This window comes from Salmo salar, chromosome ssa27 (genome assembly GCF_905237065.1).
Source record: "Salmo salar chromosome ssa27, Ssal_v3.1, whole genome shotgun sequence".
NCBI lineage: Eukaryota > Metazoa > Chordata > Actinopteri > Salmoniformes > Salmonidae > Salmo > Salmo salar.
In genome coordinates this window covers 20,401,648-20,428,664 of record NC_059468.1, presented here as the reverse complement: position 1 = coordinate 20,428,664, position 27,017 = coordinate 20,401,648, and the positions used below count along the sequence as shown (strand labels likewise).

The 27,017-nt window shown below is 42.2% G+C and overlaps 1 protein-coding gene across 8 annotated transcripts in view; it reads left to right on the top strand.

The window, feature by feature from the left end:
- Positions 1 to 27,017, top strand: part of LOC106588669 (thyroid hormone receptor beta) — a 138,521-nt gene that overhangs the window by 4,036 nt on the left and 107,468 nt on the right. For 2 of the 8 annotated variants that reach the window (XM_045709452.1, XM_045709453.1), the window contains exon 1: positions 21,177 to 21,389. The exons of the other annotated variants lie outside the window; for them this stretch is intronic. The gene's annotated coding sequence lies outside the window, so the exon portion shown is untranslated. Of the gene's footprint in view, positions 1 to 21,176; positions 21,390 to 27,017 lie in introns of those variants that run through there. 8 annotated transcript variants of the gene reach the window in all.

Genomic DNA, 27,017 nt, shown 5'->3' with positions numbered 1-27,017 from the left:
AAGGTGACTGAAAATTGTGATGTATGATACAAGGAACCACTTCACAAAATAACATTCCTTATTATCACTGGTGTTGACAATGGAAAGCTGCTGGTCTCTGATCCCATGTATTATACACTATCTCCTGCCGTTGTGGCCTTGAGCAAGGCACTTAACCTCCCACAAAGTAAAATACAGCACTGTGGTTTGTCAACCCTCCATCTGGAGAGCTACTGGGTGTTCAGATGTTTTACAACGTGGTGTCTTCCAGCAGGGCTGGAGAAAAAGTCTGCATACCCAGCAGCTCTCCTGGAATCTGCTGGAGGATGGTTGGCCACACTGCAACATTACAATTACAACCAAATACTTTTTTATGTCTTTATAAAATAATTCCCTCATTCTATGAACCAGGGATCAAATGGCTAAGGTGTGGGAGGTAGATAACTAAGATGTTTATTTATTTGTAAGGCTAAAATATTCAGTGTTCAGGGGAGATGTTGACAGCATACAGTAGGAGTTAATTGTCAATTAGGCTTTTCTAGGAATATTTTTGTAACAGAATTACATGGGCAGTGTTGAATAGAGATGAAGCCTAGCCAATTTTGAGCGCTTGAGAGTTTTACAACCGGAACGTTGGTGCAACATTGGTTCATTTCATCAACAGTGCACTCATATCAACTGCGTGTCGGCCATTTGTGGTTATACATGAGTGCTGGTGGAAAGTTAGGACATGACATTAATACATGCTAATAGCTAAATAGTTAACTAGCGAGATAACCAGCCAAACTACACGTTTTGAATTGGCTCTCCAGTTAGTCTGTTGTATATCATTATTTTACCTGTTGCACAAATGTGTGTCTCTCTCTCCTCTGGCAATGGCCCACTGGCACACACAGGTGCCTTTTGGGAGGCAGACATAGACTTCCATAGAAAGTAGGAAGAGGACTACTGTCACCACTAATTGAGTGTTTCTCAATGTTCCTCTGCTTCTACGGCTGACCTAAGGACAGAACCTGGCTCAATGATCTCTGTTCACATCCTCTTAGGCCTTGTGGTCAGGTCACACAACAACACAGCTTGCATCTCAAATGGCACCCTATTCCCTATATAGTGCACTACTATTGACCAGGACTCAAAGTAGTTGACTATATAGGGAGTAAGGCCCCATTTGAGATGCAGACTTTGCCACACTCTTTTCCTTTGACTTAATGTGACTTTGTAACCGTTATTGGATTTCTACGGAGACTTGCATGGTATGCTACTAAGAGGTGTTTTTTTTAAATGTCTGCCCTTTCGAACCCTGCATGCATTGTGTCAGGAGCAATTTGAGTGTAACACACCGCTTAGCCTAATCCTGTTTTATTGAAGAGAAAACCGAGATGGAACAAATTGGGTGCTACATGGTTGGTTGTTATTCCCGCTTTGACTACAAAATTCTGGTAACTTTGTCCAAATTCTCAAGCTTTCCAGAAACCCTGTTAGGAAGATTCTGGATTTTCTGCTTATTCCCTCATGAGTCCGGTAATTTCTAACTGTTCAATGCAAGAGCTTAAAAGAACAACCTGCATCGCAATGCTTGAGGCGTCACCTCAGACCCGGGTTTGATCCCAGGCTGTGTTGCAGCCGGCCGTGACCGGGAGACCCATGAGATGGTGCGCAATTGGCCCAGCGTGGTCTGGGTTACGGGAGGGTTTGGCTGGCCAGAATGTCCTTGTCCCATCGGACTCTAGCGACTCCTTGTGGCAGGCTGGGCGCAGTGCATGCTGACTTAGGTCGCCAGCTGTACAGTGTTTCCTCCAACACATTGGTGTGGCTGGCTTCCGGGTTAAGCGAGCAGTGTGTCAAGAAGCAATGCGGCTTGGCAGGGTCGTGTTTCGGAGGACGCATGGCTCTCGACCTTTGCCTCTCCTGTGTCCGTATGGGAGTTGCAGCGATGGGACAAGACTGTAACTATCAAGTGGATATCACGAAATTGGGGGGGAAAGTACAAAAAAAAATATATATAAAACAATATTACTATTGAATCATGGTTGTGATAATTAATTGTGTAGATTTTAATGCATTAATGTTGCAGAAATTGCTTGATTTGATTGAGTATTTGTAGTGGTGATTGTTTGATTTGAAAGGTTGAGTAGACACTGTCAGCATGTAGATACTGCACTGTGTATAGGAAGGTTGTCAGTGTTGATCTTTCACTGTGCTAAATAGCTCAACTGAGTCCCAAATGGCACCCTATTCCCTATATAGTGCACTACTTTTGACCAGTCCTATGGGACACTGTGGTACCTTAAGTCACACATGTGGTACGCCGAAAAGGTTTACCAGACAAAATACCCGTTTTCTTATATCTTCCAGAGGTTTTTAAAAAGCACATATTTTAAAAGCTATGATTCATTTTAATGGCACAGCCAAGTTCAAACATACATTTCCTGCACAGTTGAATAACTAAACTATTACCACCCTCGTATTCCCATCCAATTAAAGCATACTGTGTCTGTGTCCCAAATGGCAGCCTATTACCTATGTAGTCCAATATAAAGTGCAATATATAGTATCTCCGTACAGTATGTCCTCAACCAATGATTGGTAATGATTGTGTGTCTGTCTGTCTGTACATGCATTCTCCATCCTGATCTATTCCATGTTAGGCCAGTCACTCTTCATGAAAGTCTTAGTCACCAGTTTCTTTCTCTGACTTGTAGTCTCACCCTACACACACAAACATTTCATGGGCTATTACATGTCAGACAAGACTCAAATGTTCCACTCTGAGTCCTGGGGCCTGAATTATCCTTTCTCCATGTCAATAATCAGTGGATGGATATCATGCCTCGGGAAACACAGCGTTCCCAAATACACCCTGCTCCGTGCCACCTCAGAGTTGTTGTAAGGGCTCAATGTCTTCCCTATAGGTCTGCTCAGACCTGGGTTCAAATACTATTTGTTTTCTTTCAAATACTTACCGATCTTGCATGGTGCTATAGAACCAATGGAATAGTCCGAAAAGTGCAAACCCACACGAAAAACCCTGGTCAAAAAATGTAAAGTTATAAAAGTCCTGTAGGGCTCTGGTCAGAAATAGTTCACTATATTGGGAATAGGATAGCATTTGTGACGTATCCGTTACAGTACCATATCTGACTCACTCACTTTGTTTTGGTCCTCGTCTGTGGCTTTGAGGCAGATAAAGAGAGGGATCGAAGTAGACAGAGAGGTGATCCTTAGCTGATTGACTGGCAGGGTGTGTTCATTTTAGCTCGCTAGCTCAGCACCCTTGGTGAATGGGCAGAGTTTTCCAGAGGTGTGGACTCCAGTCACAAATTTGGTGACTTGAGACTCACTCGACTTGATGGAAAATAAACTTATATACTTAAGTATCAAAAGTAAAAGTATAAATCATAAAAAAATTCCTCATATTAAGCAAGCCAGACGGCACCATTTTTTAAAATTGTTTTTTATTGATGGATAGCCAGGGCTACACTCCAACACTCAGACATAATTTCCAAACTAAGCTTTTGTGTTTAAATAGTCTGCTAGATCAGAGGCAGTAGGGTTGACCTGGGATGTTCTCTTGATAAGTGTGTGAATTGGACAATTTTCCTGTCAAAATGTAACAAGTACTTTTGGGTGTCAGGGAAAATGTATGGAGTAAAACGTACATTATTTTCTTTAGGAATGTAGTGAAGTAAAAGTTGGCAAAAATATAAATAGTGAAGTAAAGTACAGATACTCCATAAAAATGCTTAAGTAGTACTGTAAAGTATTTTTACTTAAATACTATACACCACTGGGAGAGAGGATTGCCATAAATGAATTTGTAACTCCAAAAATGGTTTGGTGATGAAGAATATGAACCCTTTACTTTGTTAGCTCACCAGCAATAGTGCATTAAGCAGCAATTACTAGCATAGGCCTACTGGTCTTTTGGTATGTAAAAATTGCTTGAAATTGATCATTTACTTGTGCTTGCATTTGGAATTTAATGTTCAAATGAATTATTACATAATCAAAATGTGTGGTAGACAAAATAATAAAAAGGGCTGTCTGGTAGCCTCAATAAATAGACAAATATTTGTAGTTCAACAAGTCATTACCTAGATTAGATTTTTTACCTGACTTGAAAAAACATTTGACTCGACTTGCTGTTAGAATGCACGACATGGACTTGACTCAAGACTCAACCCGTTCTACTTGGGAATCGACTTGAGACTTGGACCTTGAGACTTGCTTGTGACTCGAATAATAGGACCAATGAGAGCTAAAACGAACAAACCACCTTCTACATCTCTCCCTCTCTCCTTCCATCACTGACCGGTGGCTGGCTGCAAGCTATGCCGTGTTCTAACTGTTTTGACTGTGTTCAGGCCAGCACGCTAATGCCAACTTGGAATGGTATTGCACTTTAGCGAAATTTAACATAGAGGCTGGATTCAAACAAACAAATAAGTTACCTGTGCTCTGCGTTTGACTTTTTAATCCCTTTTTTTCTCTCCCCAATTTCGTCCATCGCTGCAACTCCCCTACGAACTCAGGAGAGGCGAGGGTCGAGAGCCATGCGTCCTCCGAAACACAACCTTGCCAAGTCGCACTGCTTCTTGACACAGTGCACCAATGTGTCGGAGGAAACACCGTCCAGCTAGCGACCGAAGTCAGCTTGCAGGCGCTCGGCCCCTCACAAGGAGTCGCTAGAGTGCGATGGGACAAGGAAATCCCAGCCGGCCAAACCCTCCCCTGGGCCAATTGTGCACCACCTCATGGGTCTCCCGGTTATGACACAGCCTGAGATTGAACCCGGGGCTGTAGTGACACCTCAATACTGCTGCGCTGCTCGGGAGGCCCTGCGTTTGACTTTTAAAGGAGATTTTTGCTCCAGCTGACATTGGCATCTTTTTCAGGAAACAGGAAATTGCCTTTAAAAGTCAAACGCTGTGTGCAGGTCGTTAAATCTGTGTTGGTTTGAATCCTGGCCTAAACTTTAACCTACCGTATGATGATCCTGCAAGGAGAGCAGAGATACTTGTTGGGCTATGGGTCCTGTTTAAAAGTAGCGCACTATGTAGGGAATAGGGTGTCATTTGGGACGTAGCCACTGAATACAAACCACTCCTGGCTGCAAATCCTTTGTATATGTTCCTGTGACGTGAAGGAAGGGAATTGGACAGGTCAGGTAGATACAGGTTGTTTACTCCTGCTGATTCAGCACATCTCCACAGAGGCTGGTTGTTTTTTCCTAAATGTTCCTATAGGGGTGTTTATGAATGTTGCAGAAAATAGACATTGTGCAGATGGCAAACAGACAGGCAGGCAGGCCGCTACAGGTAGCATCACGCTAGTATGTTAGGAAGGTTGAGCCCCCAGAATGCTCTAGAAGGAGTTGTACCTGATCCGTCTCCTCCCTGGGAGATGTCTCCTGATGTGCCACAGACCTGGGTTCAAATACTATTTGAAATATTTGATATGCTTTCAATGTTTGCGCTAGTCTGGCTGTAGTGGCAGGTCTGCACTCTATTCTATCGGATCCATTGCACCAGGCAAGCTCAATCAAGCCTAGATAAAGTATTTAAAATGATTTAGAATAATATTTGAACCCATGTGGCTAGAGGCCCTGGGAGGGTTTGGATAGCATACAGCAGGGAAGGCAAGCCACGCTTTGGCAGAGACGAGATGTTTTAAAGAATTATTGTTTTTCTGTTTTGACTGAACAGCGTAGTTTAATGGCTGTCAGTTTCTGCACGGACCGAGCTGCCAACCGGTGACTGATGACGCAGCAAACCCATTCCTGGTGCTGTATAGAACAGAACACACACACAGAGCAGAACACAGCTGTTTGAGGAGAGGACTGTATGAGAATGACGACTTGTGAAATGATATGAAATTGTCTTGTGTTCCTGTGATGTGGTATGTGGGGGGTGGGTGGGGGCGGGGGTATACAAGCCGTTTCTTCTCAATCCAGGACAAATTGGGCAGCTTGGCAGCAAAGTGTCTCTGGCCTCTTGACTACCAACATCAGCACCAAGGCTACGTCCCAAATGGCACCCTATTCCCAAATGGGCCCATAGGGCTACGTCAAAAGTAGTGCACTAAATAGAGAATAGGGTGCTATTTGGGACACAAGAACATGGTGCAATTTGGGACACAACCCGAGCATCTGCAATGCTTTAGCACAAGCTCAGATAATCAGCCCAGCATGTGTTCAGGAACATCTTAATGATTCTTACGATTTATCACGATCACAGAAAAAAGCTAAAGAGAGAGATTTGCCCAAACAGTCACAAATCAAGAATTTTTTTCCATCTTCTTTCTGCAAATCTGGTACATGTTTTAACATAAATACACATTCATGTATTTCTGGTTTGTTTTCTTTACAACGTACCAAATGATGTGATGTGGGTTGGGAGAGATGGGAACTTAATTTGATGACCCTGTTGCAGGAAATGTAAAACTTGTAGTGTGAGGTTTAAAAAACCTTCTGATGTTTGTAATTTCCACTTTCAAATTTCTGACTTATATTTTTCCTAAGGGAAAATTTATCGGCCCCTACAAAAATGTTAATTAATTATAATCCACTTAATGATTCACATTTCCTGTTGCTGCAACAACAACAAAAATTATGCTGTAGCCAACTGGCTCAAATTAAAATCCTACATCTGTATTGAGGCGAGGCCTTGTTAAATGAACTGGTAAGACCTGTTTCGCGCTTCAGAAAGTATTCACACACACCCCTTGTAATTTTTCCAACAATTGTTTACAGACAGATTATTTCACTTATAATTCACTGTATCACAATTCCAGTGGGTCAGAAGTTTAAATACATAAGTTGACTGTGCCTTTAAACAGCTTGGAAAATTCCAGAAAATGATGTCATGGCTTTAGAAGCTTCTGATAGGCTAATTGACGTAATTTGAGTCAATTGGAGGTGTACCTGTGGATGTATTTCAAGGCCAACCTTCAAACTCAGTGTATCTTTGCTTCACATCATGGGAAAATCAAAAGAAATCAGCCAAGACAGAAAAAAATGTAGACCTCTACAAGTCTGGTTCATCCTTGGGAGCAATTTACAAACGCCTGAAGGTACCACATTCATCTGTACAAACAATAGTACGCAAGTATAAACACCATGGGACCACGCAGCCGTCATACTGCTCAGGAAGGAGACGCGTTCTGTCTTCTAGAGATGAACGAACTTCGGTGTGAAAAGTGCAAATCAATCCCAGAACAGCAGCAAAGGACCTTGTGAAGATGCTGGAGGAAACGGGTACAAAAGTATCTATATCCACAGTAAAACGAGTCCTATATTGACATAACCTGAAAGGCCGCTCAGCAAGGAAGAAGCCACTGCTCCAAAACCGCCATAAAAAAGCCAGATTACGGTTTGCAACTGCACATGGGGACGAAGATCGTACTTTTTGGAGAAATGTCCTCTGGTCTGATGAAACAAAAATATAACTGTTTGGCCATAATGACCATTGTTATGTTTGGAGGAAAATGGGGAGGCTTGCAAGTCGAAGAACACCATCCCAACCGTGAAGCATGGGGGTGGCAGCATCATGCTGTGGGGGTGCTTTGCTGCAGGAGGGACTAGTGCACTTCACAAAATAGATGGCATCATGAGGAGGAAAATTATATGGATATATGGAAGCAACATCTCAAGACATCAGTCAGGAAGTTCAAGCTTGGTCGCAAATGGGTCTTCCAAATGGACAATGACCCCAAGCATACTTCCAAAGTTGTGGCAATTACAACAATGACAATTACAACAATACTGAATGAACACTTATTTTAACTTTAATATAATACATCAATAAAATCAATTTAGCCTCAAATAAATAATGAAACATGTTCAATTTGGTTTAAATAATGCAAAAACAAAGTGTTGGAGAAGAAAGTAAAAGTGCAATATGTGCCATGTTAAAAAGCTAACATTTAAGTTCCTTGCTCAGATCATGAACATATGAAAGCTGGTGGTTCCTTGTAACATGAGTCTTCAATATTCCCAGGTAAGAAGTTTTAGGTTGTTTGTTATAGGAATTATAGGACTATTTCTCTCTATACGATTTGTATTTCATATACCTTTGACTATTGGATGTTCTTATAGGCACTTTAGTATTGCCAGTGTAACAGTATAGCTTCCGTCCCTCTCCTCGCTTCAACCTGGTTTTGAACCAGGAACACATGGACAACAGCCACCCTTGAAGCAGCGTTACCCATGTAGAGCAAGGGGAACAACCACTCCCAAGTCTCAGAGCGAGTGACGTTTGAAACGCTATTAGCGCGCACCCGCTAACTAGCTAGCCATTTCACATGGGTTACACCAGCCTAATCTCGGGGGTTGATAGGCTTGAAGTCATAAACTGCGCAATGCTTGCGAAGAGCTGCTGGCAAAACGCACGAAGGTGCTGTTTGAATGAATGCTTACGAGCCCGCTGGTGCCTACCATTGCTCACTCAGACTGCTCTATCAAATATCAAATCATAGACTTGAATTATAACATAACACACAAATATGAGCCTTTGGTCATTAACCTGTCTGGGAACCTGGGACGCTTGCGTCCCACCCTAGTCAACAGCCAGTGGAAGCGCGTCGCGCGAAATACAAATACCTCATAAATGCTATAACTTCAATTTCTCAAACCTATGACTATTTTACACCATTTTATAGATACACCTCTCCTGAATCGAACCACGTTGTCCGATTTCAAAAAGGCTTTACAGCAAAAGCAAAACATTAGATTATGTTAGGAGAGTACCCTGCCAAAAATAATCACACTGCCATTTTCAAAGCAACTAGCATGCATCACAAATACCCAAAACACAGCTAAATGCAGCATTAACCTTTGTCAATCTTCATCAGATGACACTCCTAGGACATCATATTACACAATACATGCATTTGTTGTTCGATAAAGTTCATATTTATATATAAAAACAGCATTTTACATCGGCGCGTGACGTTCAGAAAATATTTTCCCTCAAATGCTTCCGGTGAATCAGCGCTACAATTTACAAAATTACTATTCGAAAACATTGTTAAAATGTAATATTGTCATTCAAAGAATTATAGATTAACATCTCGTGAATGCAACCACATTGCCAGATTTAAAAATAACGTTACTGGGAAATCACACTTCGCAATAAACGAGGTGCTATGCTAAGAAAAATAGGCTAGGAGATACAGGTTAGCGCCATCTTGGAACCATCTAAAATCAAATATACTATTGTAAATATTCCCTTACCTTTGACTATCTTCATCAGAAGGCACTTCCAGGGATCCCAGGTCCACAACAAATGTAGTTTTGTTCGAAAAAGTTAATAATTTACGTCCCAATAGCTCGTTCTTGTTAGCGCGTTCCGAAGGCTACTCATAATGTACTGAAGCGCGCGGGACTTGTCGTCACGAATGTGCAAAAAATATATATTTACGTTCCTTCAAACGTTGTATAACATAAATCTTTAGGGCCTTTTTCAATCAGAGCTTCAATAATATTCAAGGCGGACGATTGCATTGTCTTACTAAACGTTTCGGAATGAGAGGGTACCCATGGGCGCCCGCGTCATGGGTACCCTCTATGGGCGCCCGGGTAATGGCCCTCCCCCTATGACCAACTTTCCAAGCCTCTCGTTCGGTCAGTTTTTACCGGAGAAGACTCAAACCACTTTGTAAAGACTGTTGATATCTAGTGGAAGCCTTAGGAAGTGCTAAATGAATCCTAACTCACGGTGTGTTTCATAGGCAAAGTGTTGAAGGTGATTCCACAAATCAGATTTCCACTTCCAGCATGGAATCTTCTCAGGTTTTGGCCTGCCATATGAGTTCTGTTATACTCACAGACACCATTCAAACAGTTTTAGAAACTTTAGTGTTTTCTATCCAAATCTACTAATTATATGCATATTCTAGTTACTGGGCAGGAGTAGTAACCAGATTAAATCGGGTACGTTTTTTTTATCCGGCCGTGCAAATACTGCCCCCTAGCCCCAACAGGTTTATGGTCGAATCCGGAAACGTTTTTTTTTATCCGGCCGTGCAAATACTGCCCCCTAGCCCCAACAGGTTTATGGTCGAATCCGGAAACTATCATTTCGAAAACGAAACGTTTATTCTTTCAGTGAAATACGGAACCGTTCCGTATTTTATCTAATGGGTGGCATCCCTAAGTCTAAATATTCCTGTTACATACAACCTTCAATGTTATGTCATAATTATGTACAATTCTGGCAAATTAATTACGGCCTTTGTTAGGAATAAATGGACTTCACACAGTTCGCAATGAGCCAGGCGGCCCAAACTGCTGTATATACCCTGACTGCTTGCACGGAACGCAAGAGAAGTGACACAAATTCATGTTAGCAGGCAATATTAACTAAATATGCAGGTTTAAAAATATATACTTGTGTATTGATTTTAAAGAAAGGCATTGATGTTTATGGTTAGGTACATTGGTGCAATGACAGTGCTTTTTTTGCAAATTTGCTTGTTAAATCGTCACCCGTTTGTCGAAGTAGGCTGTGATTCGATGAGAAATTAACAGGCACCGCATCGATTATATGCAATGCAGGACACGTTAGATAAACTAGTAATATCATCAACCATGTGTAGTTAACTGGTGATTATGTTAAGATTGATCCTCTTTTATAAGATAAGTTTAATGCTAGCTAGCAACTTACCTTGGCTTCTTGCTGCCCTCGCGTAACAGATAGTCAGCCTGCCATGCAGGCTCCTCGTGGAGTTCAATGTAAGGCTGGTGGTAAGAGCGTTGGACTAGTAACCGGAAGGTTGCAAAAACAAATCCCCCCCCGAACAAGGCAGTTAACCCCTGTTCCTAGGCCGTCATTGAAAATAAGAATGTGTTCTTAATCTGACTTGCCTAGTTAAATAAAGGTGGCCAAAAATTCAAATTTCCGAGATTTATGAAAACTTGAAATCGGCCCTAATTAGTTGGCCATTCCGATTTAATCGGTCGACCTCTATATTGGAGTGGTCAACTCAAAGCTCCGACCTCAATCCAATAGAAGATTTGTGGGCAGAACTGAAAAGGCGTGTGCGAGCAAGGAGGCCTACAAACCTGACTCTGTTACACCAGCTCTGTCAGGAGGAATGGGCCAAAATTCACCCAACTTATTGTGGGAAGCTTGTGGAAGGCTACCCGAAACGTTTGACCCAAGTTAAACAATTTAATGGCAATGCTACCAAATTCTAATTGAGTGTATGTAAACTTCTGACCCACTGGGAATGTGATGAAAGAAATAAAAGCTGAAACAAATCTTTCTCTCTACTATTTCACATTCTTAAAATAAAGTGGTGATTCTACCTTACCTAAGACAGGGAATTTTTACTAGGATTAAATGTCAGGAATTGTGAAAAACTGAGTTTAAATGTATTTGCTAATAGGCTGACCAATACCGCGACGTGAGCGTTGCAAAATAAATTTAGAAATGTATGTTATTCAATTATTGCACCCACACTGCTCGCGCACGCCAACGAGCGTCTGCGTTGCCAAGGGCTAAAATAGAACTCCTTTCTATTTCTGACGCAGATCGCGGTGCAAGTCCTACCTCTCCCATCTCCTCGTTGGTTTATAGAAGCAGGTACCCACGTGCCATCTCCTCATTGGTTATACCCACGTGGGTGATTGAAAGACGAACTGTGTTGCCGGTCGGTGTTGTAATACTATGAAAGTTTAGATGCCAATGACCATATAAGTTCAAAGATGAAAAAGCCTGGAAGCAGGAGAGATGACTGGAAACGATTCGGTTGGCCGTTTTATGTGTGGATTAATTGTCGGAGTAGAGGACCTTGTGCATTTCAGGTAAAATAACAACTCAATTTTTATATCCCAGGACGAATTAGCTAGCAACAACAAGCTAGCTAAATAGGACAAAATAGCTAGCAAGTGCAAGCTAACTAGCTAAATTGCCGTAAATGTTTAATGCTTTTCGACCTGTCCCCAAATTAATGTCATTGGTTCAGAGTTTGTTTTGACATTTTAACCTGCGTGTCATGATCACGTTTGGTGTAGGGGGACAAAATACATTTATGCATGATGGTGCACGCGCGCAGTCGGTTTGGGTTCCGTGTAAGGTGTATGTAAGTTGCATGGACACACTTTGTGTGCAATAATAGTGTTTAAAATATTTTTTTAATGACTACCTCATCTCTGTACCCCTCACATATATAATTATCTGGAACGTCCTTCAGTCAAGCAGTGAATTTCCAACACAGATTCAACCACAAAGACCAGGGAGGTTTTCCAATGCCTTGTCAAGAAGGGCACCTTTTGGTAGATGGGTCAAATAAAAATAAGCAGACATTGAATATCCCTTTGAACATGGTAAAGTTATTAATTACACTTTGGATGGTGTATCAATACACCCAGTCACTTCAAAGATACAGGTGTCCTTCCTACCTAAGTAGCCGGAGAGGAAGGAAACCGCTCGGGAATTTCACCATGAGGCCAATGGTGACTTTAAAACAGTTACAGAGTTGAATGGCTATGATAGGAGAAAACTGAGGATGTAGTTACTCCACAATACTAACCTAAATTACAGACTGAAAAGAAGGAAGCCTGTACATAATAAAAAATATGCCTTTTTGCAATAAGGCACTGAAGTAAAACTACAACAAATTTGGCAAATAAATGACCTTTATGTCCTGAATGCAAATCATTATGTTTGGGGCATATCCAGGTTAATTCTCCTTTCCAATGGACACTGGGAGACACATTCACATTTCAGCAGGACATTAACCTCTTGGGGCTAGGTGGGACGCTAGCGTGCCACCCGTGGTGCACTCCATCAACAGCAGGTGCATTTCAAGAGCGGCAAATTTGAATCCAAATAAATGTCAAAATTCAAATTTTTCAAAAATACAACTATGTTACACCATTTGAAAGATAAACATCTCCTTAATCTAACCACGTTTTACGATTTCAAAAAGGTTTTACGGCGAAAGCATAAATTTAGAGTATGTTAGGACAGTACATTTACAAGAGTTGTGTGTAATGTTTTGTCAAGTCAAAGACAGGGTCACCAAAACCATAAAACCAGCTAAAATGATGCACTAACCTTTTACAATCTCCATCAGATGACACTCCTAGGACATTATGTTAGACAATGCATGCATTTTTAGTTCTATCAAGTTGATATTTATATCCAAAAACAGCGTTTTACTATGGCATTGATGTTGAGGAAATCGTTTCCCTCCAATAACCGGCAGTCAAGTCAGCGTCACAAATTAAATAATTAAAATTAGAAAACATTGGTAAAATATTATATTGTCATTTAAAGAATTATAGATTTACATCTTTTGAACGCAATCAACTTGCCAGATTTAAAAATAACCTTACTGGGAAATCACACTTTGCAATAATCTGAGCACTGTGCCCAGAAAAATACGCGTTGCGATACAGACTAGACGTCATGTTGGGGAGATCTAAAATCGAAAATACTATGTAAATAATCCATTACCTTTGATTCTCTTCATCAGATGTCACTTCCAGGTATCACAGGTCCATAACGAATGTAGTTTTGTTCAAAAAAGCTCATCATTTATGTCCAAAAATCTCCGTCTCGTTAGCACATGATGTAAGCCAGCCGGACTTCTCGTCATGAACGAGGGGGAAAAAATATATTTCCGTTCGTTCAAACATGTCAAACGTTGTATAGCATAAATCATTAGGGCCTTTTTAACCAGAACATGAATAATATTCAAGGTGGACGAATGCATACTCTTTTATAACGTATTGGAACGAGGGTACCCAACATGAAGTAGCGCGCCAGGTGTCTAATGGGACATCATCGTTCCATGGCTCTTGTTCGGTCAGATCTCCCTCCAGAAGACTCAAAACACTTTGTAAAGGCTGGTGACATCTAGTGGAAGCAATAGGAAGTGCCAAAATATTCCTAAACCCCTGTGTTTTTCAATGGGATAGGTTTAAAGTCAATACAACACATCAGGTATCCACTTCCTGTCAGAAAATGTCTCAGGGTTTTGCCTGCCAAATGAGTTCTGTTATACTCACAGACACCATTCAAACAGTTTTGGAAACTTTAGAGTGTTTTCTATCCATATATAATAAGTATATGCATATTGTAGTTACTGGGTAGGATTAGTAACCAGATTAAATCGGGTACATTTTTTTTATCCAGACGTGCAAATGCTGCCCCCTAGACCCAACAGGTTAACCTAAAACACAAGGCCAAATATACACTGGAGTTGCTTACCAATACAACATTGAACTACAGGGAGTGTATCACTCTCTTGAGGGTTAAGATAAATTGGGTTAAATTGACTTTACTGGGAGTTTTTTTTTTTTGTGATTTCAACTATTCTTGATTTACTGTGCAGCCATTTGCTATTATACAGCTCTAGAGTTTTTGCTGTTCAGCAGTTTCTGTGGGTGTCCAAAAACACTTGGCTGCATCCCAAATGGCATCCTATTCCACATATAGTGTACTACTTTTGTCCATAGGGAATAGGGTGCCATTTGGGATACAGCAATGGACTCCATACTACAGTATAAAATGGAACTCTGAGCTAAATTCCATCTGCTCATTGGCTGGATGAACTGCAGGGTGCAGTAAACTGATTGGCTGACCGGGTTCTACTCGCAGCTGTCAGAAGCAACTGTTTTGTAACCAATGAGTGTAGAGACCGTAAAGCTCCTTGCAACAACAGTGGTCAATGCTGTCTGGAAGAGCTCTCTTTCTGCAATGCTTGGCTACCTATTCTGAAAATTGCAGACCTGGGTTTGAATACTATTTTAACTAATTTAAAATACTTAAGCTGTACTTGGAGTTTTCCTGGTACAAAGTAACACAGGTAGCACAATTTAAGGGTGGCAGGTAGCCTGGTGGTTAAGAGCGTAGGGCCAGTAACCGAAAGGTCACTGGTTTGAATCCCTGAGCAGGCAAGGTGAAAAAAATAGCTGTATTGCCCTTGAGCAAGGCAGTTAACCCCAACAACAACTCCTCCCAGGGCTTCGATGATGTTTATTAAGGCAGTCCCCTGCACCTCTCTGATTGAGGGGTTGGGTTAAATGCGAAACATGACACATTTCACATGACACATTTCAGTTGAATGCATTCAAATGACTAGGTATCCCTCCTTTCCCTTTCCCCAGTAGAATAGTCCAAAAATAGTAAGCACTGCCCTTCTTGCAACCCCAAAAACACACAAACTCTCAGTGTATTTGAAAGATCTCAAATGAGGATTGAACCCAGGTCTGCTATGCACGTTGCACATACTGTACTCTGAGATGAATGCATTAAAATGTCCTGAGGGACACATACTGTACTCTGAGATGAATGCATTAAAATGTCCTGAGGGACACATACTGCACTCTGCGGTCCAACTCATCCCAAAACATCTCAATTGGGTTGAGGCTGGGTGATTGTGGAGCTTAGTTAATCTGATGCAGCACTCCATCACTCTCCTTCTTGGTCAAATAGCCCTTACACAGCCTGGAGGTGTGTTTTGGGTCATTGTCCTGTTGAAAAACAAATTATAGTCCCACTAAGCGCAAACCAGATGTGATGGCGTTTCGCTGTAGAATGCTGTGGTAGCCATGCTGGTTAAGTGTGCCTTGAATTCTAAATAAATCACTGACGGTGTGGCGGTGCTTTGCTGGTGACACTATCACACCACCTCCTCTGTGCTTCACGGTTAGAACCACACATGGTGAGATCATCCGTTCACCTACTCTGCGTCTCACAAAGACACAGCGGTTGGAACCAAAAATAAAAAAAATTGGACTCATCAGACCAAATGTCCATTGCTCGTGTTTCTTGGCCCAAGCAAGTCTCTTCTTCTTATTGGTGTCCTTTAGTAGTGGTTTCTTAGCAGCAATTCGACCATGAAGGCCTGATTCACGCAGTCTCCTCTGAACTGTTGATGTTGAGATGTCTTTTACTCTGTGAAGCATTTATTTGGGCTGCAATTTCTGAGGCTGATGACTCTAATGAACCTATCCTCTGCAGCAGTGGTAACTCTGGGTCTTCCTTTCCTGTGGCGGTCCTCATGAGAGCCAGTTTCATCATAGCGCTTGATGGTTTTTGCGACTGCACTTGAAGAAACTTTAAAAGTTCTTGAAATGTTCCGTATTGACTAACCTTCATGTCTTAAAGTAATGATGGATACTAACCGTAACTTGTTACAACACAACTGACTGGCACAAACGCATTAATAAGAAGGAAAGAAATTCCACAAATTAACTTTTAACAAGGCACACCTGTTAAGGTGTAAGGTGACTACCTCATGAAGCTGGTTGAGAGAATGCCAAGCTGTCATCTAGACAAAGGGTGGCTACTTTGAAGAATCTCAAATATAAAATATATTTTGATTTGTTTAACACTTTTTTTGGTTACTACATGATTCCATATGTGTTATTTCATAGTTTTGATATCTTCACTATTATTCTACAATGTAGAAAATAGTAAAAACAAAGAAAAACCCTTGAATGAGCAGGTGTGTCCAAACTTTGCTTCTGTATGTTTTAAGGGAGTTGGTGGTAAGGTAGTCTAGAGGTTAAGAGCATTGGGCCAGGAAAAGGAATGTCGCTAGTTTGAATCCCAGAGCTGACTAGGTGAAAAATCTGGGCGTCAATCTAAGTAAAGTAATTAAAAAATCCCCATCTATGTGTGTATGTACTGCATGGGTAGTCTTAGACGTACTTGGAGATGTTTTAGAGTCCTGTGTTGAGAGAGAGAGACTGACAGAAAGAAAGAGGGAGAGAGTGAGTGATTGTGTGTGTTCAGCGCTAGCTGGTTGTTTGACATTCACTGATTGCTTCCATTATAATCAGCAGGGATACTACTTCCACACACAAACTCCCGTCCTGTACACTGGGCCAGCTTCCTGGTGGAGAGGAAAAGGGTGCCGTTCTGTTGTCTCTCTCTCTCTCTCTCTCTGGCTCTCCCTCCCTCCTTTCTATCTGCTCAGGACATAAACACTTCATCGGAGTGGCAACAACCAACACATTGTGGATACTGATAGTGTGATTGAGTAAGAGTGAGCATCAAAGATAGAGAGAGTAATAGAGAGAGGGAGATAAATTGATAGAGAGAAAGAGAAGCAAAAAAAGCACTTCATCGTGAGAGAGCTGCTTGTAATTGGCCGCTGCTCAACCCCCTCCACAGTCAGAAGCCGTTATGCCAAAGTACCTAGCCACTTCTTCACCACAATGACTTCACAGGACGTCACAGCCAGGCCAACACTTAGAATACAGACACTTATGATGCTTCATATGAACGGGCCACTAGTCTAGAACTGATACACTTGGTTTGCATCCCAAATGGAAGCCTATTCCTTAAGTGCACTATGTAGAGAAAAGGGTGCCATTTGGGACTTAAAATGGTATCAGGCTTGGGCATCATGCATGCCAATTCAAGATTTATCCACTGGAAATATAAGCTGCTTGAAGATGTTGTTTCCTTTATGCATAATTCCCTCAAATATATGACATTTGGCCATCAGTGGGCCCTCAAAAAAATCTAGGTTTCATGAAGCCTCTGGTACAAGGATGTCATAATCTAGGATAAATCATGTGGGATTGATTCTCCTTATTTACATATTTCACATTTCATAGTTAACATTTCTCAGCAGATGACAAATGAAAGAAAACAGTCAAGCGGAGATGGATTTGGAAGAGATGAATTTGTCTTGGAACGAACTACTTGACCTCAGTTGGGCCTTTCAGAGCAGTTGGCAAAGTGTTAGCGTGCAGTGTTCATTGAAAAACTACGAAGCCTGTACGCTGGCAGAAAGATGGTCAAGCCTGTACGCTGGCAGAAAGATGGTCAAGCCTGTACGCTGGCAGAAAGATGGTCAAGCCTGTACGCTGGCAGAAAGATGGTCAAGCCTGTACGCTGGCAGAAAGATGGTCAAGCCTGTACGCTGGCAGAAAGATGGTCAAGCCTGTACGCAGGCAGAAAGATGGTCAAGCCTGTACGCTGGCAGAAAGATGGTCAAGCCTGTACGCTGGCAGAAAGATGGTCAAGCCTGTACGCTGGCAGAAAGATGGTCACGCCTGTACGCTGGCAGAAAGATGGTCACGCCTGTACGCTGGCAGAAAGATGGTCACGCCTGTACGCTGGCAGAAAGATGGTCAAGCCTGTACGCTGGCAGAAAGATGGTCACGCCTGTTATTCCATTATGTCTTGGTATCAGTGTTCCTATTGACTATCAGTGTTCCTATTACCTTTACTATTGATGGTTACTGGGCATACAGTGCATTCAGAAAGTATCTAGACACTTAACTTTTTCCACATTTTGTTACGTTACAGCCTTATTCTATAATTTCTTAAATTGTTTTTTTTCTCTCATCAATCTACACACCATACCCCATAATGACAAAGCAAAAACAACAACTGAAATGTCACATTAACATAAGTATTCAGTCTCTTTACTCAGTACTTTGTTGAAGTACCTTTGGATGAGATTACAGCCTGGAGTCTTATTGGGTAGGACGCTACAAGCTTGGCACACCTGTATTTGGGGAGTTTCTCCCATTCTGCTCTGCAGATCCTCTCAAGCTGTGTCAGGTTGGATGGGGAGTGTCGCTTTACAGCTATTTTCAGGTCTCTCCAGAGATGGTCGATCGGGTTCAAGTCTGGGCTCTGGCTGGGCCACTCAAGGACATTCAGAGACTTGTCCCGAAGCCACTCCTGCGTTTTCTTGGCTGTGTGCTTAGGGTCGTTGTCCTGTTGGAAGGTGAACCTTCGCCCCAGTCTGAGATCCTGAGCGCAGGTTTTCATCAAGTATCTCTCTGTACTTTGTTCCGTTCATCTTTCCCCCGATCCTGACTAGTCTCCCAGGCCCTGCTGCTGAACAACATCCCCACAACATGATGCTGTCACCACCATGCTTCACCGTAGGGATGGTGTCAGGTTTCCTCCAGACATGACACTTGGCATTCAGGCCAAAGAGGTCCATCTTGGTTTCATCAGAAGAGAGAATCTTGTTTCTCATGGTCTGAAAGTCTTTAGGTGGCTTTTGGCAAACTCCAAGCGGGCTGTCATGTGCCTTTTACTGAGGAGTGGCTTCCGTCTGGCCACTCTACCATAAAGGCCTGATTGGTGGATTGGTGGAGTGCTGCAGAGATGGTTGTCCTTCTGGAAGGTTCTTCCATTTAAGAATGATGAAGGACCTTCAATGCTTCAGACATTTTTTGGTACCCTTCCCCAGATCTGTGCCTCAACACAATCCTGTCTCTGAGCTCTACAGACAATTCCTTCGACCTCATGGCTTGGTTTTTGCTCTGACATGCACTGTCAACTGTGGTATCTTATATAGACAGGTGTGTACCTTTCCAAATCATGTCCAATCAATTGAATTTACCACAGGTGGACTCCAGTCAAGTTGTAGAATCATCTCAAAGATGATCAATGGAAACAGGATGCACCTGAGCTCAATTTCGAGTCTTATAGCGAAGGGTCTGAATACTTACATTAAAAAATAAGGTATTTCTGTTTATTTATTTTATAAATTTGCTAAAATTTATAAAAACCGGTTTTCACTTTGTCATTACGGGTACTGTGTGTAGATTGATGAGGATTTTTATTTATTTAATCCATTTTGGAATAAGGGAGTAACGTTACAAAATGTGCCAAAAGTCAAGGTGTCTGAAAACTTTCCGAAGGCATTGTATAAAGCACAAAACTTTTGACCAGAGCCCCAGGGCCCATAAGTTATATCTCTGGCTATACAGTACACATAGATCCAGGTCCGTTCACCGTAGGGGGCTTATTGGAGGTGTCATTTGTGACTGAGAATTGTGCTTCGAGTGTGCTTCAAACAATGTACATTTGGGATTGCTAGTCATACACACCTTTGAAACAAGATCTATTTGTGGTAACAGCTGGGCTAGATTGTGAACAACTCTTGGTGGAATGCAATTGCTTGACTGCAGCGAGGGAGATTAGCACAATAGCGTTTGCGAACTGCAGCAGCCCTCACAAAACGATTCGTTCTAGAGTTGGAGCTTGTTAAGCAGATGCTGGCTGTAGGCTATATGTTTTTAGTTGAGCTATTTTCCAGCGTGCACGTGATAGACAGTTGGTGGTCGGAGCACATCTCTGCAGCCTCCTTAGCTGGAGGAGCGTGTATTAATCCGGCTGTGTGTATTGCGGCCAGCGGGTCAAATAAACGACTAAAATGAATGAGTCACTCGGCTCGAATGAACAATGACTCTCGAGTCAGTAAAAAGACTTGTTCTAAGCGATCTGCACGTCACTAGTTGACAAGACAGCACAAAGAGATCTGGAACCAGGCTACGCAAACCCCTGTATACCTGACTGATTACTTGGGTCTCCCATACAAAGAGAAAGGCTCTGTTTTTCTATGTCCTCAGAGAAGTTGTCAGACAGGTAGAATGAAAGACAGAAAGATTAGGCCACATCAAGGTAATTAGATTTGAAGGGGGCATTTAACCAATCAAATGATGTGCCCTGATATGAAGGAAGAAAATAAGTGACGGAGGAGAAGAAAACAACATGTTGTTGAGGCTGAGGGTCTGAATCACTGGAGGGTAAATGTTGATGTCCTCCAGTCTGCTATCTGTTATCCTAATGTGAACTCCCTGGATTCCCGGCTGCGTCTCAAATCGCACCATATTCCCTATATTCCCTTTTGACCAGGGCCCTAGGTGCACAATGTAGGGATTAGGGTACCATTTCTTAAATCGTCCCCATTCCTTAAATCCGGACCTTCCCTTCAAGCAGTGGATTGAGAAAAACATATTGGCCTTCATTATATGCATGTGATAGTCTGTAGTGCCATCCAATGTCCTATCAACATTTTGTAGTGGCTGACGGATTGGTTTGGCATCCAATGTCCTATCAACATTTTGTAGTGGCTGACGGATTGGTTTGCCATCCAATGTCCTGTCAAAATGTTGTAGTGGCTGACGGATTGGTTTGGCATCCAATGTCCTGTCAACATTTTGTAGTTGCTGACGGATTGTACTGCCTACAGTACATACTGCATTACTTTGACCAGGGACCAAATGGCAACCTATTGCCTACAGTACATATGTACTGTAATGCAGTATGTACTGTACTATAGGCAATATGTTGCCATTTGGTCCCTGGCCAAAGTAATGCAGTATGTGCTGTAGGCAATAGTTTGCCCTTTGGGACTCAATCTTTGTCATTGTGTACCCAGCAATTCTATCAGAGATCAAAGTCCTTAGAAATAAATAATTGAGCTTGACTTTGCAAGTTATGACAGAACTCTGTCCCGCTGGCTTTGCCCCATTCTGAATTAGCGCCATACTGTTAGCTACTTATTAAAACAGCTATGTAACATGTACAGTAGTAGATAGCAGATTGGCCTTGTAGTTGCATTGTTACTAATATAATTTTTCTCTTTTTATGTGAATGGACCCCTCCTTTCCTCTCCTCTCCCTCTACTAACAGGTAAGTCCTTTCCCATAGTGAGCCATCTGAGTGTGTGGATATGACTGGGTCTGTGTCTACTTTCTTAGCTGAAGTGTGTGTTTGCATGCGTGTGTATGTGCATACGTTAATGCGCTTTGTGTGTGTGTGTCCAGACTAGTGGTCGACCGATTATACCGATTATTGGAGGACCAAAAAAAGCCGCTACCGATTTAATCGGCTGATTTATGTATGTATATATATATATATATGTGTATGTATATATATGTGTGTAATAATGATAATTACAACAATACTGATTTGAACACTTTTATTTTTACTTAATATAACTCATAAATAAAATCAATTTAGTCTCAAATAAATTATGAAACATGTTCAATTTGGTTTAAATCATGCAAAAACACAGTGTTAGAGAAAAAGGTAAAAGTGCAATATGTGCCATGTAAAAAGCTAACGTTTAAGTTCCTTGCTCAGAACATGAGAACATATGAAAGCTGGTGGTTCCTTTTAACATGAGTCTTCAATATTCCCAGTTAAAAAGTTATAGGTTGGAGTTATTATAGGATTTATAGGACTATTTCTCTCTATACCATTTGTATTTTCATTTACCATTTACCTGACTATTGATGTTCTTATAGGCACTATGGTATTGCCAGCCTTATCTCGGGAGCTGATAGGCTTGAAGTCATAAACAGCGCTGTGCTTCAAGCATTACGTAGAGCTGCTGGCAAACGCAGGAAAGTGCAGTTTGAATGAATGCTTATGAGCCTGCTGCTGCCTACCACCACTCAGTCAGACTGCTCTATCAAATATCAAATCATAGACTTAATTATAATATAATAAACATACAGAAATACAAGCCTTAGGTCATTAATATGGTCTAATATGGTCAAATCCGGAAACTATCATTTCAAAAACAAAACGTTTATTCTTTCAGTGAAATACGGAACCGTTCCGTATTTTATCTAACGGGTGGCATCCCAAAGTCTAAATATTGCTGTTACATTACACAACCTTCAATGTTAAGTCATAATTATGTAAAATTCTGGCAAATTAATTACGATCTTTGTTAGGAAGAAATGGTCTTCACGCAGTTCGCAATGAGCCAGCCGGCCCAAACTGCTGTATGTACCCTGACTGCTTGCACAGAACGCAAGAGAAGTGTTGCCTGCTATCATGAAATTATCTTAACTAAATATGCAGGTTTAAAAAAATATACTTGTGTATTGATTTTAAAGAAAGGCATTGATGTTTATGGTTAGGTACATTGGTGCAACGACAGTGCATTTTTCGCGAATGCGCTTGTTAAATCATCACCCGTTTGTCAAAGTAGGCAGTGATTCGATGATAACTTAACAGGCACAGCATTGATTATATGCAACGCAGGACAAGCTAGTTAAACTAGTAATATCATCAACCATGTGTAGTTAACTAGTGATTATGTTAAGATTCATTGTTTTTTTATAAGATAAGTTTATTGCTAGCTAGCAACCTTGGCTCCTTGCTGCACTCTCGTAACAGGTGGTCAGCCTGCCACGCAGTCTCCTCATGGAGTGCAATGTAATCGGCCATAATCGGCATCCAAAAATGCCGATTACCGATTTGTTATGAAAACTTGTAATCAGCTCTAATTAATCGGCCATGCCGATTAATCGGTTGACCTCTAGTCCAGACCTTACATGTATTGATGTGAATACAGGGCTCATCGGTGAAAGAGACTTATCCCACTGGGCACACACTTGTTGAATCAACGTAATTTAAAAGAAATTGAATAGATGCTGAATTGACATGTGTGCCCAGTGGGCTTGGTCTCAGCATGACTCCCAGTCGAATTAAAGGAAAGAAATAAATAAACACGTACTACTTGTATAATACGGAGTGTACTGATGCAACCTCTGCAGTGAGGAGAGTCTGAAGTGACCCGCCTGGGATGCAGTGGGCTGCTCTGCTGCACACCTGGGCTCAAATAGTGTTTGTTTTCTTTCTATTACTTTGAGCGTTTCATTGAGCTTGCCTTGTGTGCCAGATGGACACACTTGGGTGTGGACTTTTGGGATATATTCCGTTGGTTCCGTTGCGCCAGGCAAGCTCAATAAAGTGTGATTAAGTATCTGTAAGAAAAAGTATCCTAGATCTGACTCTGGCCTGCTGAAGTGCGTTTAAGCGCTTCAGGGAGCATGGTCCAGTGAGGGAGACACACACACACACACACACACACACACACACACACACACACCCAGGGATGGATGGATGGATGGACGGACGGGGAGGGGTTGAATAATTAATGGGTGGAGAAAGCCTTCATCTTTACTTTTTTACCTTCACACACAATCCACAAAATCACACACTTACATAGCCAGGTCAAGCTGGGTGAGGAGGGTTAGAGAGGCGTTACGAAACCAATAACTAGCCTACTAATATTTTTGCACTTGCTAAGTATAGGGGTCTTAGGCCTAGTTACATGATTTGTAACCTGAATGAATGTGTGCAGCCTCCCTGTGGCTCAGTTGGTAGAGCATGGTGTTTGCAATGGTGTTTGCAACGCCAGGGTTGTGGGTTCGATTCCCACGGGAGGCCAGTATGGGGGGGAAAAAAAGTATATGAATTGAAATGTATGCATTCACTACTGTAAGTCGCTCTGGATAAGAGCGTCTGCTAAATGACTAAAATGTAAAAATGTAAAAAAAAATGTGTGAAATCAGCATATGCGACCAGGTGTTGAATGTACATGTGTCCAGGGAGACAGCAACCTTAGGTCTAGGGTCAGCTCTGTCTTAAATCCTTTGGGTCGGCCAGCCCAAATGGATTATTAGGTTCACATAGTGACGGAAACCATATATGCAAAAATAAAAATGCAAACAGGCATGCCTAAACTAAAGATTCAAAATGAAAGCCCTCATGGCCACCAAACCAACCAGCAGCCTCACTTAATTGGCAGCACCTAATGTGCCTAACAACCAGGCTCAGCATCTGGACACGGTTGCTGCTGCCCCCTGGGGAAATGGAGTGTGGATTAATTGTTCTCATAATATGCAGGTAACGGCCCTTGTACAGTAGGGGCGGCACCGCACAGTGAAACACCACTTCCCATTAATTTTCAATGAAAGGAAAGCGGTTAGAAGCGGAGTGCGTGGGGGACCGTTGGGCGGCGCGAACGTTGAGTGGGAGGCGGTGGAAAAGTTCAGCATTTCCCAACTTTATGCAAATCACCAGCAGCGAACGATGGGCGATGACCAATCATATCGAGTGGTTTCCATGATGAATTTGATGCTGTGCGACCCAACGCTGGAGACTTTCTTCATCCAAGATGGCTGACAAAAATACTAGGATGGAAGCAAATGTAAGTAATTATAACGTCATAACGAATCATGCAATTTAGCTAGCTAGCTTTATGGCCAATTTGACATGAGTATGAAATTGTAATGAAATTGTTGTTTTGGAGACTCCTCAGAAAACCAGCAAACCAGGCTGTTGTCTTGTGAAACAGTGGATGTAAATAATATAGCTAAAGCATTTACTGCAAATTGAATGTACAATTTTGTTAGCTTCCCTTGCTGATATTTGCCGTGCAATGCAGCTGAAGCAACGTAGCTAACTAACTATTTTCTTGTTTATTGTGTTGTGGAGGAAAAAATTCCTTGTATGCCTATGGATGTGTAGCTAGCTAGGTAGCCGATCTGTGTATGGACCCTAAGAAGTTTGGTATTAGTTAAGAACAGTGGTTTAAATTGCTTCCACCGGTTAATCATTGGAGGCAGGGCTTTCTCCTATAGAGCTACATTTTTATGGAATGGTTTGTTAATCCATGTGAGAGACGCAGACTCTGTCTCGACCTTTAAGTCTTTACTGAAGACTCATCTCTTCAGTAGGTCCTATGATTGTGTGTAGTCTGGCCCAGGGGTGTGAAGGTGAACGGAAAGGCACTGGAGCGACGAATCGCTCTTCCTGTGTCGGCCTGGCCGGTTGCCCTCTCTGACCCTATTACGGGGGCTGAGTCACTGGCATACTTGTGCTCTTCCATGCCGTCCCTAGGAGGGGTGCGTCACTTGAGTGGGTTGAGTCACTGACGTGATCTTCCTGTCCAGGTCGACGCACCCTCTGGCTTGTACGGTGGAGGTAATCTTCGTGGGCTATACTCAGCCTTGTCTCAGGGTAGTAAGTTGGTGGTCTGCGGATATCCCTCTAGTGGTGTGGGGGCTGTGCTTTGGCAAAGTGGGTGGGGTTATATCCTGCCTGGTTGGCCCTGTCCGGGGGTATTGTCGGATGGAGCCACAATGTCTCCCAACCCCTCTGGTCTCAACCTCCAGTATCTATGCTGCAATAGTTTGTGTTGGGGGGCTAGGGTTAGTCTGTTATATCTAGTGTTATTCTCCTGTCTTATCTGGTGTCCTGTGTGAATTTAAGTATGCTCCCTCTAATTCTCTCTCTCCCGCTCCCTCCCCTCCCGGAGGACCTGAGCCCTAGGACCATGCCTCAGGACTACCTGGCCTGATGACTCCTGGCTGTCCCCAGTCCACCTGGTTGTTCTGCTGCTCCAGTTTCAACTGTTCTGCCTGCGGCTATGGAACCCTGACCTGTTCACCGGACATGCTACCTCGTCCCAGACCTGCTGCTTTCTACTCTCTCTCTCTCTCTCTACCGCACCTGCTGTCTCAAACTCTGAATGCTCGGCTATGAAAAACCAACTGACATTTACTCCTGAGGTGCTGACCTGTTGCACCCCCTACAACCACTGTGATTATCATTATTTGACCCTGCTGGTCATCTATGAACGTTTCAACATCTTGGCCATGTACTGTTATAATCTCCACCCGGCACAGCCAGAAGAGCACTGGCCACCCGTCAGAGATTGGTTCCTATCTAGGTTTCTTCCTAGGTTCCTACCTTTCTAGAGAGTTTTTCCTAGCCACCATGCTTCTACATCTGCATTGCTTGCTGTTTGGGGTTTTAGGCTGGGTTTCTGAATATCACTTTGTGACATCTGCTGATGTAAAAAGGGCTATTGATTGATAGAAACATGAATCCCCAAGAAATTGCAGAAAATGACTGTAACACACATGACTGTTACATGTCAATATTATTGTGTCAATATTAGCTACCAGGCTATGAACCTAGCTATGGACCTCTCAGCTATCATAGCCGGTTGTATTGACTTCAAGACACTCTGAATGGCATCAATGAAGCCTATGGATTGAGTAGAATATAATACAAATGAATTGTGCCAAGGATGCAAGTCGTATATACATGTAGTTATTACCAAGCATGAGTTCCCCATATTGTAGCCTGTACATTGAAAATATTCGCTGATCATGTACTCTACCTTGGCAAATACAGGTGCGGTTCAGGTGTGAATGTGTGAGACATTCTTTTTCAGTGATATCCAATACCAGGAGTATCAAACTCCAGTTTTTGAATGGTGCTGTGTCTGCTTGTATATATTAGAATTATATTCATCAACAGTGTTTACCAATCCTGGAACATCAGTTGTTACACTGTTGTGCAGTAAGCATATGATTAATGAATTACAGTGCTACTCAACTTAATAGTCTCTCAGGTCATCACGATTACATAGTGTCTCTAGTAGGGATGCACGATATATCGGTGAACATATTGGAATCGGCCAATATTAGCTAAAAATGCCAACATCGG